The following is an 18,083-nucleotide window of genomic DNA, read 5'->3' as shown; positions in this document are numbered from 1 at the left end:
CACAGGCTAGAGTGAGTTTCCTGGGTTTTCCTTTTGCTTCCATATCTCTCTCACAGGGTGCTAGAGAAGTGTGCAGGAGACAAGCAAAGTGCAAAAAGCCAGCAGACAAGACTGTGTCCCTAGCAAAAGTACTGGAAAAATGGTGGCTTGGGGGTAGAAAACAGTTTTTGACAATATATATACCCTGCTCCTGGAAAATATCAGTCCATCTGGAAGCTCCCCCTGGGAGATCTCTGCAGGATAGTGGCAAAGGGAAATACCATCAGTGAGCAGAACTGTGGGCAATGCGTTTGCCTATGTTCTTGGAAGGAGAAATGGCCAGGGATGCAATTATATACCAAGCCATGGGCTGCAGCCAGTGGTCTACATGGATGGTCAGTGACTTGGAGGTAATGTGATTAAGAAATCTGTGACAAAGATATTCGGAGAGAGGCATGTGGATAGACCTCTCAGAACAGGCAAAAAGGTGTGAATGCCTGTGTGCCAGGAATGCTCACTAACGGGCAACTTCAGAAGAGGAGAATTTTAATAATCAAGTGATAGAATGACCTTTTCTGTGAATACCAGTCATTGCCACACCTGTCATTGCCCCATGGGTTTGTGAACAGAATGCCCATGGCGAGAGGGATGGAGGTGACAAATGGGCGTAGCATCATAGACATCCACTTAGCAAGACTGACTTGGTCAGGCCTGCTGCTGTCCAGTCTGCAAATAACAAAGGCCAACATGGAGTGCCCAGTATGGCACCATTCCCCAGGGTGAGCACCAGGTTGATTATGTTAAGCTGCTTCTGTCATAGAAGGGGCAGCATTTTATCCATAACTAAATAGACAATTATTTTGAGTATGTATTTGCCTGCCTTCCTTGCATGCAGTGATTCTTCCTAAAATCCATGGACATCCATGGACTTGCAGAATGCTTTTTCTCTTTTTCATAGTATTCCTTTGATCGAGTAACTAATGCACTTGACAGTAAACGAAGCCTGGCAGTGGGTCCCATGTATGTGGAATGTGCTGTTTTTACCCCATTCCGCAACACCCTGAGGCACCTGGCTTGACAGAATGGCAGAATAACCTTTGAATACTCAGTTACAGTAGTGCCAGCAGTACCAGGTAGGTTGAGTATCTTGTAGGGCTGGACTGATAAAAGGAAAATTCTGGCTGGGCATGGCAGGTCACATCTGTAATCCCAGCTACTCAGGAAGTAGAGATCAGGATCATAGTTCAAGGCCAGCCTGGGCAGGTTAGCAATAAAAATGAATGTGGTACTTCACAACTGTAACCCCAACTACGCAGGAGACCATAGGTAGAAGGATTTCAATCTGAGGCTGGCCCTGGACAAAAAATGTGAGAACCTACCTGAAATAATAACTAAAGACAAAAAGGCTGGGGTATAGCTCACGTAGAGCACCTGCCTAGTAAGTGTGAGGTCCAGAGTTCAAACCCCAGTACCACCAAAAAATGATTTCAAGACCAGCCTGGGCTAGAGTGAGATCCTGCCTCAAAAAACTGCTTTTGTTTTTTGGGGGGTTTTTTTGGTACCAAGGCTTGAACTCAGGGCCTATACCTTGAGCCACTCCACCAGACCTTTCTTTGTGGGTGTGTGTTACGTATTTTCAAGATAGGGTCTCAAAAACTATTTGCCCAGTCTGGCTTCGAACTGCGATCCTGCTGAGTAGCTAGGATTACAGGTGTGAGCCACCGGCACCCGACTGCTCTTGGTTCTTAAGTCTGCAGATATTTTTTCAACTGCTGTGTGGCTTAGCTGCTGGTAATTGCAGGACCTGTCCCTGGACCTGGTCCTTTTCTGAGTAACATCCATAATGGCTCAGGAAACCCTTACATTTAAGAGACACCTCAGTCTCGAGAGTTTTGGTTTAGTAGGGGTAAGTCTCTGCAGAAGGCTGTACATGCTCAGTCCAGTATTTGGTACTGTGTCTCCAGTAGCCAGAATTCAAAGGTCTAGGAATCAAAACATGGAAATAGGGGTGGCACCACTCACCATGATGCTTAGTGACCTACTAGTAAGATTTTGCTTCTAGTTGCCATGATTTTATGCTCTGCTGACCTGGAGGTCCTAATTACAGAGGGAGGAATGTTGTGATTCCACCAAACTTGAAAGCTGCCACTTGTCAACTTGATAACCTCTGAATCAACAGACCTAGAAAAAACGTTACAGGGTTAGCGGGGGCCAGCCTGTAACAGATTAATCCAGATTGTAAAGGGGAAATTGGATTTTAACTCCACAGTGGGAATAAGAAGGTTATTTGAAATGCAGGATATCCTTTAGGGCATCTACTAGTATTGTCAGAGTCAGTGGAACTCTGTAACAACCCAAGCCAGGCAGGGCTATGATGGCACAGACCCTTGAGGAACGAAGGTGATGGCCACCCTGCTGGGTAGAGAACCACGACGGCTGACAAGCTTGCTGGAGGGAAAGTGAATGCACAGCGGGCAGGAGGAGGAGGCAGTTATACATAACGACTAGGTCTGCTTGACCCGTTGCAGAGATGAGGACTGTAATTGTTCTGAGTGCTTCCAGGAAACACTAATACTAAAAGATGCCCTAAAGGGCCTCCTGTATCACAGTGTTTACTTTGTTATGAATATATGTGTGCATGCACACATCTGTTTCAAAAATCCTTGTTTTTCTTCCTATCATGTAGCATTAGACTAATTGTACATGTAAGTGGGTGAGTAACATGTGTGATGGTTAATTTTATGTGTTTAATTTAATGTGTCAACTTGACACACAAATCCCTGCCACACGGTGCCCAGATATTTCCTAAAACATTTTTTGGGGTATTTCTGTGATGATGTTTTTGGATGAGATTCACATTTTAACCAGTATGGTAATATGGTAAAAGCAATCTGCTTTTACCATAAAGTGGGTTAGGCCTCATCTACTCAATCAAAGGCCTAAAGAGACCCAAAAGACTGAGTGTCCCCCGAGTAAAAGAGCATCTGCAGGTGACTGTCCAGCTCTCCTGGTCTCTGTCTGCCAGCCTTCATACCAGACCCGCACCATTATCTCTCTTAGTCTCCAGCCGGCCAGGACCATTGCGTTTCAGATTCTCAGGCTCCAGAACTGGGAGAGCACGTTCCTGTAGTATTCCACTTGGCTTTTCTCTGGAGAACCCTAATACAGTGTAGTAAATGAATTCTGTGCCTATAAAGTTGTTGCGGGATAACTTACAGGACAAAGGACAGGTGGAGCAGTCCACGATTACAGTTGGACACTTCAGCCCTCATCTCTCATTTACTAGAAATTATGTAAGACACAGAACTGGACAACACCGTCAGCTACCGAGGTCAAATTCTCACTCATACAACCTTACACCCAGCAACAGCAGTACTTCTTTTAAAAGTACACAGAACATACAACAAGATATGTCATATTCCTAGGCCATAAGACATCTCAAAACAACTGGAACAGAATGTTCTCATGCATTGCTAGACCGGGTGTCAGACTGCAGACAGCAGAAGGAAAATAACAAGACGGGGAGTTGGGGACCAGTGAGTGACCTAGCACCATGAAGGTGGTTCGTCATGTTGGAGAGGACTAGGGGGCGGGGAGGGATCGATTACATGCAAAAGGATTCATAGTAAGGCTGATGTGGGAACCTGGCTTCTCCGTGTTCAGAAGAAAGTTATAAGAATGGAAAGGGAGAAACTGTAATTAGACACAGAGAGGGATATGCAAACTGGAGTGTGTGTGTGTGTGTGTGTGTGTGTGTGTGTGTGTGTGTGTATCAACACACACCTCTGGCTCAACTCACTAAGATAACCTGGGGGCAGCAATAAGCTTTGTCTCAACAAACAACTGCTGGATTCAGTAATCATATCTGCATTAGACAAATACTGTTTAATTTCTAATTATGATGTCTTTCTAAGCATCTTAATGTTACTGGTTTCTGTCTCAGTTTGTCTGGAGGGAAGAACACAATACTCTTTTTAAAGCTTAGTCCTTAGAGACTGGAGCCTTGTTTTATGTGCCTCAGCATTCAGTCCACTCCAGTGATTATTCTCGGTGCGGTTATAAAGAATATGTATTGTGTTCCTGTTGAGTTTAATGTTCTGTAAATGTTCTATTTCCTTATCAATTCATCGTCAGTTTGTTTTTTCAATAACTGAAGGAGAAGTTGTAAATTCTCTCCACTGTGGTTATTCGTTTTTCTGCTTCTTTCTTCCATTCTGTTATTTTTTCTTCATGTCTTTTCTTCCAGGCTGGCCTTATCTTTTCATTATCTTACCAGTATTTTTGGCAGAGTCGAAATTTGTAATTTTAAAGGAATGAAACTTTTCAAGGTCTTTTTTCATGGATTTTACTTTTGGTACCCTGTCTAAAAAGACATTGTAAAACCCAAGGTCGCCTATGGTTTTATCTTATCTTCCAGGGGTTTTACAGTTTTGTGTCTTACAAGTAGGTCTGTGATTCATTTTGAGTTTTTTTTTTTAAAAGATGTAAGATCTGTATTCTGATCCTTTTTGTTGTTGTTGTTGCATGTGGATATTCAGTTGTCCCAGTACCATTTGCTGGAAGGACTTCTTTCTCCATTGAATTGCCTTTGCCAGAATTGACTCAATTTGTGAGGATGTATTTCTAGGCTCTCTCTATTGAGGTATTCCTTGTGTCCCCCCTCTTCTTTTTATGATACCAGAACCCCAGAACCACACTGTCTTTTTTGTGATTTTATTAGCATATAATAATAGTTGTAAAGGGGGTTACACTGTGATATTTTACATATGTGCTTACAATATAGCTTAGATTTACTCCCAGCCACCATTCTCCCTCTCCCTCTCCCCTCCTTCTTAGGACAATTTCAACAGGTTTCATTCTTCTATTTTCTTTTATGGATACAAAACACATACCCCATGTTCCCCTTCGTTCCCCCTTTCCTTGTGTCCTACCCCTCTCCCACTGGTACTCACCCCTGGAAAAGATTTAATTTCCCCTCCTGCCCTTCGTTTTCCACTCTGTCTTAATTACCCTTGCTCCAAAGTAAGTTGTGAGTTCTGGTAGTGTCTAACTTGGTTCTTCGTATTGTGTTGGCTCTTCTGTGTCTTTGCCTTTCCATGTGAATTTTAGAATGTTTTTTGGATATATGCAAAGTAATTTACTGATATTCTGATGGGATGTCTTTGAATCTGTAGCTGAGCTTGGAGAGCACTGATATCTTCACTGTGCTGAGTTTCCCCATTGTACGGAATACATCTTCATTGTTTTACATCTTTGATTTCTTTCAGTGGAATTGTGTACTTTGCTTCGTAGAGGTTAGAGTTATACCCAGTATTACTTTGTTTAGGTGTTATATAAATGCTGTACTGTTTTCTAGTTCAACTTCCAATGGCTCATTGCTGGTATATAGGAGAGCAATCAATTTTTGAATATTAACCTTTCATACTGCAAGCTTATTGTAACACCTTTCTTCAGGGTTTTTGTTGGTTATGGTGTGTTGGGATTTTCTACATAGACAGCCATACCAGCTGCAGGCAAAGTCAGTTTTATTTTTCTCTCCTTTCTAGTCTGTGTACCTCTATCTCCATTTCTTCTTACCTAAGTACAGTGTTGAATAGAAGTGGCAAAGGCTTCACATTAAACAAAAAATGACATGCATGTAAATTCACCCCTTAGAACACCATTTCTTTTTCTGAAACACCATTTCTTTTTTTTTTTTTTTGAGGCATGGTCCCACTGTAACTCAGGCTGATCTTGCACTTGCCATCCTCCTGCTTCAGTCTCCTGAGAGCTGGGATTACGGGTGTCCCCCTTCCCTCTCCCTCTCCCCTTCCCTCTTCCCCCTCCCCCTCCCTCTTCCCCCACCCCTCTTCCTCCCCCTCCTTCCCCGCTTCTTCCTCCTCCCCCTCTTTGCTTCATTTCTTAATAGTGATTGTTGATTTCCTCTGTGTCCAGAATGTCATGACCACACCTAATATTAACAATAATTTTCCAGCATCGTCTTACACCTGGTTCATATTGAATGGTCCTTTGTACTTTCCTCTTCTTACTCATCTGTGTAAGCCAGGGCCCAGTCTAAGCTGTGCATGTTGTGTGAGGAATGATTTATGATACTTTTGTAATTAAGGAAAAAAATCTCCCCTCTACTTCTCCCTTCTTAAAAAGAAATCTCTTCATAAAATTGACTTGTTGTAGAGGTTGGTGAAAAGAAGGTCTACCTCTCTGAATTCTTTCTGCTAAGTGCATGGCCTCTGTCACAATGCTGAAATCAGGTGTTTACTCTAATGAAACCCAGTGTGCTTTATTCGTTCTACTAAATGGAGAATTTGCTCTGCCTTCAGCTGGGGTAAAGAGTGGGGTGAGCATGGCTACCTAAAGATGACCAGAGATCGGGATAACCACTGTGAGATTGGCACCTGGGCAGCTGCCCCACTCTGTGAGCTCCTGATGGTGACAGGAAGGCATTGATTGAGGACATCATGTTTAGAGGAAGGACATTATCTTCAAATTGACAAGCATATACGGTGTCGTAGCTAACACTTGAGTCATTGATGATCCAACCTGTGATGTGAATTCTATGACATTTTGTACTTGTGACATGGTACCACTGCTGTAAAAGTTGCCATAAACAGATTATATTACTGAATCACCTAAATAAATTGTTGACTATATTTGGTTAATAAAATTGAAAGTTTGTAGAGGTGAAAATTTGTTCTGGTTTTAAAGCACTGATGTAATACACTGTCATCCCTCTCTGAGACAGAACTGAATGTGCCAGTGGGGCACCAGGAGGAAGAGGGGGTGCCTTCTTTCTCCATCATTCGTACATATGCAGACCTTATCTCAGGTGTCCAGGGGCTGTTTGAACCCTATCCTAGATTAGAAGAAAACTTGATCCATCTATTATTGAATCCCTTAATAATTTATTGACTTACCTGAATAATAAAATTTAAATTTTGTAAAGGTGAGCTATCTTTCTGGTTTTTTTTTAATTATTATTGTACTGGGAATACATTGTGACATTTATCAAAGTTCTTACAATATATCATAGTTGAATTCACTCCCTCCCTCATTCTCCTTTATCCTCCCCTCCCCTCATTCCTGGAATAGTTTCACCAAGTCTCATTTTTCCCTTTTCACTCGTGAGTGTGTAATATTCCACCACATTCACCCTCCCACACTCTTTCCTTATATCCTCCCCCCTCCCACTGATACCAAACTCCAAAGAGGACCTGTGTTACCTTCCTGTTCTCAGTTTTTGAAAAAAGACATTTTTGTTTGTATAAGATAACTACACAAGGAGTTTCCTTGTGACATTTCCGTGTATATGTGGGTTATAACCTGAATTGGTTCATCCCCTCCATTTTTCTTCTTTCTACTTAGTCCCCTTCTAAACCTGTGCTTTCAAAAGGTTTAAAAAATTCTACATTCATTCTTATATAGAAAGTAATTGACTATTTTCACCTTCTTAACTTCCTTCTTTTACCCTCCCTCTCTCATATGCAATGACCTCTCTTAGTGTGACCTGTTTTTCATAATATTGCTGCATTTGTATTAGGTTTATATTCCACATATGAGAGAAAACATGGTGACTTTTGGCCTTCTGAGCCTGGCTAACTTCACTTAAGATGATGTTCTCCAGTTCCATTAAACGACAAAATTACATTCTTCTTGATGACTGAATAAACTTCCATTGTATATAAACACCATGTTGTCTTAATCCAGTCATCAGTTGTGGGGCATCTTGGCTGTTTCCATAGCTTTCTGGGTTTAAAGCACTGATGTGATGAACTTTCCTTCTTCTCTGAAGACAGAACTGAATGTGTCAATAGTGCACCAGCAAGAAGAATGGGTATTTCTGGCTCTTCCAGTCAAACATAGCTCAGATATCCAGGGGCTGGTTGAACCCTATCCTAGATGGGAGGAAAACTTGACCAAAGATCTATAAGGACAAAGGAAAATTGTTTGAATAAAGAAAATAATCTCTTTTTCGAAAAGCAAATGGGAGGATATGTGATTTTACTATAGTAAGAGAGCCTGGGAGATCAGGTTGATTGCACCCAAGATGGTTGCAGTCCCATCCACTTATGGGACAAACAGTTGAATCTGGTTTCTGGAGCATCTTCACCAAGTGTGGGTAGAGGCCTGCTGGCCGTGTTGCGCTCAAGGAAGGACAGGACACGACTGAGTTGACAAGGCTGATGACCACACAAGAGATAAGATATAAACTCCTGGGTCTTCACACATGGTTTCGTGGCCTTGGAAGGTGGGAGACAGATGGAAGGATCGGAAGTGAGGGTCTGAAGCTGTATATTGAACTGAACTCTCCATATTGTATTGGTACAGAGCACATACTTCTATCGAGTGTGTGTCATCAAAGCCTCGTGTTCCCACACTAGAAGGAATAAGGAAGGGGTTGAGATGGTTAGTGGATAGACTCCATCTTCCCAGAGTAGGGAGTGAGGAAACTGGGATTGCAGCCCACATAGCCTACAGAAGAGTCCATCCAAGTGCATCTGGTGGACCTCCTGCCATTCTAAAGTCTCATCTGTCCTTCCCTACTAGGTCACAAATGCGTATGTTTTAACAAAATGACAAATGTACCATCAGGAGTGAAGTTCCTTGAGTTTTGTACATAAGAATGGAGTGTAGTGGGAGAAGATGTGAGATTCCCCTGCTAATTGCCCTCCCCAGGGTGGAATCTAGATTTGATCCAACCACAATTAATGTACTGCCCACTTTGTGTCTGTCATCCCCACTGAGGGAGAGACAGTACCCTCCTCATTGAGAAGGTGCTAGTGTGAGAATGCAAGTCAGGGAGGACTTCCAGGAAAAGGGACGTAGTTACTTGTCAGAGCAAACAGTCACTGGGATAAGACGAGCCGAGTGTCCTAGCAGACACCAGAGGTCAGCACCCTGAGACAGGAGACTGTGGTTAGAGATCCTGTGGGAGAATTGGGTCGAGGTGTTGAGATGTGAGACTGGGAAGAGGTGGGTTGTTAGGACACAGTGCACCCCAGGAGTTGTACAGTGAAGAGACCAATTTCCTGATATGTCTTACTGGAAACACAGTGGCTTGTAAAAAAGTCATTTTCACTTTATAGCAGGACTCCACTGTGTGCGGTCATTTGGAATTCTTTTCCTGCTGGAGACATCTGGATGTTTGCTGGGCTGGGTGGTTGTGGATGCTTGTGTTGATGGGTCTTCTCCACTAGTGACCAGAGCACCCTCAGGGGTCTCTCTGTGGCTTTGCCTCCCACCACATGAATCTGGGAACTATACACACTGTCCACATATATTCCAAGAGGATAAATTTTAAACAGCAACTTTCACAATTATTCAGGACATCTCTATGGGAGATCTACAGCAAGGTTGGTGACATCAAAAGTGTCCCTGGGGAACTAAGAGAGACTCCATAGCTGGGGAGGAGCTTCCAGAAGCCAGGTCAAACCAAAGTAGTAACCTAATGACACCTGTTTGAGCACCATATGGAAACAACCCTGCTGTTTCTGGACATTTGTATCTCCTAGAAGTTCAAAGCTATCCCTGGCCATAGTGTGTCTTCATCTTTTGGGGTGGGTTTTAAAAGCAAGAGAGACCATCACTTGTACTTATTTCTAGAATGAAGAAGGACAAAGGAGAGCAGTATGGGAGGAGAACTTGAAAATAATTGAGCTGCACAATGAAGAGTACAGACAAGGGAACACAGCTTCTCCATGGGACCTGGTGAGTGTGGTGTGCATTGTGTAATCTGTGCTTCCTCTCCTCTGTTTCTTACAAAGTGCTCTCTGCTTTGAACATGTTCTTTACTCTTTCTTGAAGACCCATGAAGAATTCAGGAAGACAAGACTTGGCTATCAAACCATGGAGGACGATTGCATGGATTGTCAAGGTGATGTGACTCATGTGAAGGATCAGATATGACACTGTCACATTCAACCCTTCCAGTGCCCACAGAAAAGACAAGAAGGTATTGCCATTTCCTTTAGGAGACTACAAATTGACCTTAGGTTTACCTTTTCTTTTTAGAGAATAGCAGACATCAGAGCTGCTGTTCAGGTCTTGGTATTTGCTTTGTGGTTGATGCCTTTTATTCCCTTTCTAGGGTTAGTGTGTTTCTTGCTAAGCTTTTAGTGTGATTGGGGCCCTAGGAGGACAGATGTTCAGGAAAACTGAGTAGAACCTAGTGGAATGTTCTTCCTCTCAAGGAGATTGTGACTGCACAGATGGGCAAGTCAGTACACACTTCCTGTACCCGATAGATGATGGAGGGCAGGCACAGAGGAATCACCTCTTTAGGACTGCAAAGTAAATGGATCTCTTCACTTTGGTGTCATTCCTGCTCTGGTTGTGCAAGGTGAAACAACCTCAGAGGTAAAAGACTCCTTCCTCAGAATTCCCCTCTAGATGGGAGAATCTGGATATGTCCTAAGTGAGTTCACCCATTATGAAAAATTAACCTGGCAGAGCTCTGGGGTGGTATGGTTAGCACACAGGCAATCTTATTTCCCTGTAACACAGAGCACATGCACACATTGTATATGTAATGCGTTTCTCCACTGTGGAAAAATTCCTATAGAATGTTAGATGAAGCATGTCTTATTAAAGACATATTAGCTATGTTTCGGTATCAAACAGCAGCATGGGATGATTTATAACAGCATTGCTTTGGAAACCCTAAGCTGCAAACTTCTGAGTCCTGGGAACCCAACCCATGTTCAGCGAGGTGGACAGCAATAATTAAGTCTCTTACTCTTTACTTTTCAAAGGGCCGATCCTCAGATTGTTTATCTGAGATCTCTCTAATTTGCTCTTGTGGGTGCTCCTGGCTGTGTACTTCCTTCTTAAATTAGTTGTTACTTTTATGAACACAAATGCTTTGTTCTTCCTATTAAATGGGGAATTTGCTCTTCCTTTAGATGCATGAAGATCTTAAGAGACCAGGACAACCACTGTGGTAGTGCCACACGGTCCAGCTACCCCCCTGTGCGAGCTCCTCGTTGGTGATAGGAAGGTTTCAATTGCGGACATCATGACCAGAGGAGGGACTTTATCACCAAGGTGACCAGCTCCTACTGTGTCGGATCCAACGCTTGATAAGTTGTGAGCTCTGACATCTTTGTAGAAGTAAAATGATACCACTATTATAACTGACATAAACACAGTGGTATTAGTGTACATAATGCATTGACTCTCACTTGATTAATGAAATTTAAACTTTGTAAGGATGATACAGCTTTCTCTTTAATACACATTCCATTCTTCTCTGAAGGCAAAATTGAATGTGTCAATGGTACACCAGGAGGAAGAGAGGGTGACTTCCAGCTCCTCCAGTCATACATATGCAGACCTTATCTCAGGTGCCCTGTGTCAAACCCTAACCTTGAGTGGAACAAAATTTGACAAAAGATCTATGAGGATAAAGGAAACTTGTTTGAATAAAGAAAAAAATAATTTTTAGGAAGCAAACAGGAGGATATATGATTTCACTACTATGAAAGGGCCTGGGGGATCGGGTTCATATACCAAGATGGTTGTAGCGCCAACAAGGTATGGAATAAAAGATGTGGATGTAGTTTATAGAACATTTTCATCAACTGCAGCTAAAGTCCTGGAGGCTAATAACAGTCAAGGAAGGACAGGACACTGGTGGGTGGCCAAGGCAGATATGATTCCTGGGTGAAGGCTGTGCTTCACACATGGTTCCATGGTCTTGGAAGGTGGTAGACAGATGGAAGGATCAGAGATGAGGGTGAATCTGCATTAAACCAAGCCACAGGTAATCCTAGAAAAGAGCATCTCTGTTTGAACATAAATTAATAAGGAGAAGTGCTGCCCAGAAACACAGCTTCTTCTCCTGTAGTACATTTGTAAAGTGTCAATTCATGTATTTTAGTAGCTGCTGCTATTTTGAGTGTGTGCCTTCAACAAGTGTCTAGTGGGTCCATTCTTGAGGTGGCACTTGCTGAGCCTGGAGACACAAAGGTCAGATAGATAATGCCGGTTCCCTCCCTTTGGAGCTTCCATTACCTTTGGGCAGCCAACACATCCCAGCATGGTGGGATTCCAGGGCACTGACTTGCATCTGAAAGGGGAGCATAGGACACTGGATGTGTCAGGGTCACAGTGCCCTTTTGGGGTTGCAGAAGGTCTGACAAATGTTCTCTGGTCAAATCTCAGGAGACCTGTGTCATATGTAGTACATGAGATTAGGAGGATGTTTCTCTGTGCTGTGTGAACTTCAATTTTGAATTAATGAACTTTCAGTGAAATTTTGTCATTTGCAAATAAGTGAATGGAACTGGAGAACATCATCTTAAGTGAAGTTAGCCAGGCTTAGAAAGCCAAAAATAGCATGTTCTCCCTCATGTGTCGTTTATAGACCTAAAACATGCAGTATTATTATTGTACATGGGTTACACAGTAAGGAGAGAAATTAGGAGGAATAGGAAAAGGGAAGAAAACCCAAAACTTGAATGTGGTTGATGTGCTCCTCTGTAGAGGACTGAATAAAGTAATCCTAAAGTGGCAGAGGCCACAATGGGAAGGGGACCAGGAAGTAGAGAAGAGGTCTGGCAGAGATGAACCAGTGTGTTTTGTAATACACAAGTACATGGAAGCAACAGTAGGAATCTCTTGGTATAGCTATCTTTATCTTAAACTAACAAAAGCACTATGTCTTTTTTATTATCTCCTATGTTTTCTCTTTAACAAAAATCAGAGAACAAGAGGGCAGAACAGGTTCTGCCTGGAAGTGGGGTGGGTAGGGGGGAGGTGGCCTAAATGTATACACGTGAATAAATGTAAAAATGATTTAAAAAAAAAAACCAAAAATGTAAGAAAGTATTTTGCAAAATAAAAAGAATTGTGGAGAGAAAAAAAAGATAATGAACTTTCATCTATTTCATGAGCTAACATATGCAGAAATATGTAGTTCTAGAAAAATAATTGATAAATCAGATGGAAGAGGACAGGGAGAGCAAAAGGATCTTCAGTTCATAACAGCAAGTCTGCAATTGGAGAGTTTTTTCCTGTGATTCACAGTGACCATCCCCAGCTCCTCTCACACAGCATGGACAGAGGAACCAGTACTGGCCAGATGACCTCAGTGCAGGCCGTACAGGTGTCAGCACCCAGTACCTCTTGACAATGTTGTGGTCCAACTTACTGTTCCAGTCCAAGAAAAATAGGAAGATAATTTTGTTCTGGGCTAAAGGACGGAAAGATGGCTAGGGAATATAATGTTCTAATAAGACTGTTTTGCTGGTTTCATTAATGATCCCTTTGGTAACAAAAAAAGTAAAGTAATTGTCTCATTTCTCTTGTAAAAGGAGACCAATTAGTCATTGTTGACAGACTCAATGAAAGCTTAAAATTTAATACCCAACTTGCGGGGCACAATAGCTCACTTCTGTAATCCTAGCTGAGGCTGAGATCAGGAAGATAGGTGTTTGAGGCCTACCTCAGCACAGGAATGAAAGACCTGTCTCAAGCAACAGTGGGAGGCACCCTACCCTATGAGCCACACCTCCAGTCGGTTTTGTTCTGGTTATTTTTCAGATGGGGTCTTTTCTGCCCAGGCTGGCCTAGAACCATGATCTGAATCTCAGCCTCCCAGGTAGCTAGAATTACAGGCCAGTGGCGCCCAGCTAATTCTTCTGTTTCTTACTTTAATTCTGGCATTTCCTCTGCTTCTGTGTGGTTGTTCCTCTTGTTTTCAATTTTGGACAGTATCTTTTGACTCCTAAATAGAAAGGCGATTTGGCTCACATGCTCCACGCCTTCCTCTTTGCCCTCTCCTTTTTTCTTTTCTTTTTTTGGTAATACTGGGATTTGAACTCAAGGCCTGGCACTTGTTAAACAAGTGGTCTACTACTTGAGCCATGCCTCCAAGCCCCTTGCAACTGCTTTATCAAGATCTAATTCCCATACCATCTATTTTCTGTGTTAAACTGCACAGCTGAGCAGTTTTAAGGATATTCACAAAGATGACGGCCACCTCTAAATGCAGCATGCACCATTCCCAAGTGCAGAACAGGTTTGTCCTCCCTCCAGAGGAAAACCCCTCCATTGTCAGCACTCCTCATTCCTCTCTCCTCCAACCCCTGACAGCAACCTATTTTCCTCATCATCACTAGTGGTTTTTATTTGTTTGTCTTTTTCCTTTTCTTCTTCTGTGATGGTACTTGTGTTTGAACTCGGGGCCTTGAGCTTGACCCTTGAGCCACTCCTCCAGCCCTTTTTGCTTTAGGTGTTTCCTTGTAGTTTTTTTTTTTTTCTTTTAATGGGTCTCAATTTTTGCTCTGACTGTCTTGGAGCTTCAATTCTCCTACCTGTGCCTCCCATGTAGCCGGGATGACAGGCATGTGCCACCATGTCTGTCTTATTTGTCTCAATAACTGCCTGGGCTTGCTTTGAAACTCTATCTTCCTACCTATGCCTCCTGAGTAGCTGGGATTATAGGTGTGAACCATAACTCCGGGCTTGTTTTCTCTTGTAGTCATCTACGGATGTAACATAAGATCTTACTGTGGGTTTGAGTTGCGTTTTCCTAATTACTAATATTTTGAGCGTCTTTTCATGAGTTTATGTGTCATTTAGGTATCTTCTTCAGAAAAATATCTATACAAATCTTTTGTCTATTGTGTATTCAACTTAAGTTTAAGAACTTTATATCTTTTAGAGACTCTGCCCTTATCAGATATATCAGATAGCTGATTCACATACATTTCCTCCTGGCCGAGGATTATCTTCTCACTTTCTTGATGACATTTTAGAATCACCAAAGTTTTCAATTTTGGTGAGGTTGTTTACTCATGTTTTCTTCTAAGGTTTCTACATTCTTAGCTCTTACATTTAGGTCTCTGACAAGGATTGTGCTCAGTCTGTGGGCCACTTTGGGAACCTGTCATTTTAGCAATATTGTCTCCCAATCCAGCCTGGCACCAGTGGCTCATGCCTATAATCCCAGTTACTCAGGAGGCAGAGATCAGGAGGATCATGGTTCGAAACCAGCCCCAGGCAAATAGTTCTCAAGACCCTATGTTGAAAAACCCATCACAAAAAAGGGCTGGTGGAGTGGCTCAAGTAGTGGAATGCCTGTCTAATAAGCATGAGGCCCTGACTTCAAATCCCAGTGTTGCCAAAGGGAAAAAACCTCCCTCAAATATTAGTTCCATTTTCAATATTTTGTTACTTTTCAATTTTCAATGCGGTTGTGAATGGAATTATTTTCCTAATTTCATTTTATTGTTATAGACATACAATTGATATTGTATTTTTTTGGTGGATGTGGGGTTTGAACTCAGGTCTTCGCACTTGCAAACAGGTGCTCTATGGCTTGAGCTACACTTTCTTTTGTGACAGGGTCTCACTCTGAAGGCCAGGTTGGCCTCAAACTCACTAGTCTCTTACCTCAGCCTGCAGAGTGCTGGGATTATAGGCCTGTACTACTGTGCCAGCCTCACATCTAATTTTTGTATATTGATTATGTATCCATGCTGGTGGAGTGACTCAAGTAGTAAAGTGTCTGCCTAGCAAGCACAAGATGCTGAGTTCAAGCCCCAGGGCTAAAAAAAAAATAGAAAAGAAAAACGAGTTCTATGCATGTGTGTGCCTGCACCACCCATGCACAAGAATTTTCTACATACAAGACCATGTCATCTATGAATAGAGATAATTTTACTTCTTTTACACACTAGGATTTTTTTTTTTGGCAGTACTGGGGTTTGAACTCAGGGCCTCATGCTTACTAGGCAGGTGCTCTATCACTTGAGCTACTTGGCCAGCCCTTTTTCGTGATGGGTTTTTCAAAATAGGGTCTTGAGAACTATTTGCTGGGGCTGATTTTGAACCACAATCCTCCTGATCTCTACCTCCTGAGTAGCTGGGATTACAGGCGTGAGTAACTTAGGTTTCTCTTGTTGTTTTGTTTTGGCAGTACTAAGTATTGAACTCAGGGCCTCACGCTTGCCAGACAGGTGCTCTGCCACTTGAGCTATGCTGTATGCCTGGGTGCCCTGGACCACCACCCTCCTATTTGTGCCTCCCAGTACAGCTGGGATTACAGGTGTTCACCACTGCCCCCAGCCATATGTTGAGATGGAGTTTTGAGAACTTGTTCCCAGGCTGGCCTCCAACTGTGATCCAAACTCTGCCTCCCATGTAGGACTGAGACACCTTACCTGAGTTAGTGTTTTCCCTTGCCTTATTGCTATGGCTTGAACCTCCAGTGAGGATGAAGGTTGTTGAGTTTCTCCTGATTATTGGGTGAAGTTATTTGATCTTTCATCATTGAGTATGATGTTAATTGTGGGTTTTCCAGAGATGGCCTTTGAGGAGTTTTCCCCTATCTCTAGTTTGTTGAGTGCTGCCGAATGGCAAAGGGTGTTGGCATTTGTCCAAAGCCTTTCCTGTATCTATTGAGATGCTTATGTACTTTCATCCTTTATTTAATTAATATAGTATGTTACATTGATTGATTTTCATATATTGAATCAACATTGCATTTCTGGAATAAATCTCACTTGGTCCTGTAATCCTTTTTATATGGATTCCATTCACTAGTATTTTGTTGAGGAATTTGGTGTGTGATTTTCTTGTGATACCTTTGATTTGGTATCAAGGAATACTGGTCTCCCACAGTGAGTTAGGAAGTATTTCTTCCTGCTCTAGAAGACTTTGTGAAGATTTCGTGTTAATTTTTCTTTAAACATTGGGTAGAATCCAGATAATTCAGTAGAGTTTTGTGTGCATTGGCAGTGGGTAGGGGGCTGAAGACTAATCCAGTCTTTCTTTCAGCAGAGAATTTGGAGTCTTGCACTTGCTAGGCAAGTGCTCTGCTGCTTGAGCCATGCACCCACCCCTTTTGCTTTAGCTATTTTTCAGATAGGTTTTGTTGTTCCTCCTTCCACCCCTCCCCCTCCCCACAATGCCGGCCTGGACACAATCCTTCTACCTACGCCTCCTGTGCAGCTGGGATTACAAGTGTGTACCACTCAGCCCAGCTTCTATTCAGGTTTCTATTTCATCTTAGTACCCTCTCTTAGTGTTTGATGTTTACACTATTACTTTTAATTTCTCCATCAGCCATTTTTCTAACTTTAAATAATAGGATTACATTTTTGTTTCTTGCACATCAACTGTCCACTCTTTCCTTTGATCCTCTATTTTGTTAGACAAAGATATTTACATCCTTTCCTTCTGTGTACCTTATCATAACATCTATCAGCAACACTTTTACCATGTTAAGTTGGGAACATTTGCATTCTGTCTGTCCCCACAACTGATTCCTGAGTGCAATGTCTACAGTTTGGATTTAAAAGTTAAGACCACCCTAATCCTAACTACTCAGGAGGCAGTGAGCAGGAGGATCATGGCTTGAGAACAGCCTGGGCCAAAGAGTTAGTGAGACTCCATCTCAACTAACAAGCCAGACATGGTAGTGCACACTTGTCATCGTCTCAGCTGCTTGGGAAATGTAAGTAGGAGGATCTCAGCCCAGGCTGGTCCTGGGCAAAAATAATAATAACCACATCCTAATAATAACCATAGCAGTAAAGAGCTGGGGGCATGGCTCAAGTGGTGCAGTACCTTCCTAGCAAGAGGAGGCCCTGAGTTCAAACCCAGTACCACCAAAAAGATTTTAAAAAGTTAGAAATGGCTTCTCTCATACCCACAGCCTCAGGAGCGTTCTATCTGACCCCAATAGTGAACTCTTGTTATCTTTCACTGATTGCTTTGCATGGTGACACATTTGGTTTGTTTCATTTTTGGACCATTATTTCCCATATGGGGTTTGTTGTTTTTCTTGGAGTGTTTAACTGCCTTGTTTGGCTCTGGCATGACTTCATTCTGTTCTCAATACTTTTTCAGGCTCTTCATCATTCCGTCTATTTTTATCGAATCTTCCTTTTCACTACACATCTTCCTCTGAGAGCTCTCTTCCTTTCTGCTCCAAACTAGATGATTTCTTGGTACACCGTCCCCAGACTTCTGTCTTTCCTCCGTGAAGTCACATCAGCTCCTCTGAGCTTGGCCATGCCCTAGTCTCTTCTCTCTGAATTATTTCTTCTGTTATTAAGGGACTTAGCCTTACCTCAGTTTTCCTCTATCTCTCTTTTTGG

General features: G+C 42.4%; 1 long non-coding RNA gene across 1 annotated transcript; it reads left to right on the top strand.

Moving 5' to 3' along the window:
• The first annotated feature begins 9,085 nt into the window (after positions 1 to 9,085).
• On the top strand, positions 9,086 to 15,484 carry LOC141415566 (uncharacterized). The gene is made up of 3 exons (XR_012440549.1): positions 9,086 to 9,684; positions 9,781 to 9,928; positions 10,878 to 15,484. It is a non-coding gene; the product is annotated as an uncharacterized lncRNA (long non-coding RNA).
• The last annotated feature ends 2,599 nt before the right edge of the window (positions 15,485 to 18,083 follow it).

The sequence above is a fragment of the Castor canadensis genome, chromosome 13 (genome assembly GCF_047511655.1).
Source record: "Castor canadensis chromosome 13, mCasCan1.hap1v2, whole genome shotgun sequence".
Lineage (NCBI taxonomy): Eukaryota > Metazoa > Chordata > Mammalia > Rodentia > Castoridae > Castor > Castor canadensis.
Note: the sequence above shows the minus strand (reverse complement) of the source record. Positions and strands in the feature narration are given on the sequence as shown.